This window comes from Electrophorus electricus, chromosome 10 (assembly GCF_041902795.1).
Source record: "Electrophorus electricus isolate QZ-2024a chromosome 10, ASM4190279v1, whole genome shotgun sequence".
Classification (NCBI taxonomy): Eukaryota; Metazoa; Chordata; class Actinopteri; order Gymnotiformes; family Gymnotidae; genus Electrophorus; species Electrophorus electricus.
This window is the reverse complement of record NC_137506.1, coordinates 13,937,583-13,938,384: the sequence shown is the minus strand read 5'-3', so window position 1 is coordinate 13,938,384 and position 802 is coordinate 13,937,583. Positions and strand designations below refer to the sequence as shown.

Below are 802 nucleotides of genomic sequence, written 5' to 3'. Positions count from 1 at the left end.
AACTTATACAATGTGATCTTTCTTCTTTCTGTCAAATGAACTTAACAATTGAAACATACAAAACTGGCTGTGTTTCTTGCCAACATACTTGTGTTTGGACATGTGGGATCACTTGCATGACACTTTCAATAGCTCAGTTGGTAGAGTAGAAGTTAAAACTGTCATCCTTAGGCTGTCGGTTCAACTCCGACTCCCACAAACTTTATGTTTTAATGCAGAATCTGTTTTTTTATATGAACAAAAAAAGAGATTTTCCCTGACCGGGAATCGAACCCAGGCCGCGGCGGTGAAAGCGCCGAATCCTAACCACTAGACAACCAGGGATAAAGCTGCAAAGTCTGCACTGCATACTGGAATTGGTATGCATGAGTGGAAAAAGGCCATAAAGTGAGTTATTAATCTTTCTCTTTGTTCTACAAAAAAATGAAGTTTGCAAGAGTCAGGGCTCTTTTTTACCATCTGGGAAAAGAGGGAACGCTGGTGTCACTAACACATGGAAAGAGCTGTTATAGTATTCCCCATTTGTCCCCTTAATGTTTCTGACATTTTAGCCACTCATTTCTCTCTCTACATGAAAACACTCTAGAAAATTTTCTCCAAAAAGTACGGAATGTTATTCTAAGTACTCGGAAAATAGTATTTTCCTCCCCCTTCTGACGCGTGAACTTATAGACGCCCTTGATTGCACGGTGTCTCTGTAATTGACAGGGGAGAGAGCGTATGCCACTCCCTCTCTCCCTAAGAGTACAGCCAATTATGCTCTTTTAGACTCCTGGCCACAAATGGCTGTGACACCATCAGT

The 802-nt window shown here is 41.3% G+C and overlaps 1 non-coding gene across 1 annotated transcript; it reads right to left on the bottom strand.

Moving 5' to 3' along the window:
- Nucleotides 1-252: 252 nt before the first annotated feature.
- Nucleotides 253-324, bottom strand: trnae-uuc (transfer RNA glutamic acid (anticodon UUC)). Its single transcript has one exon. It is a non-coding gene; the product is annotated as a tRNA-Glu (tRNA).
- Nucleotides 325-802: the final 478 nt, after the last annotated feature.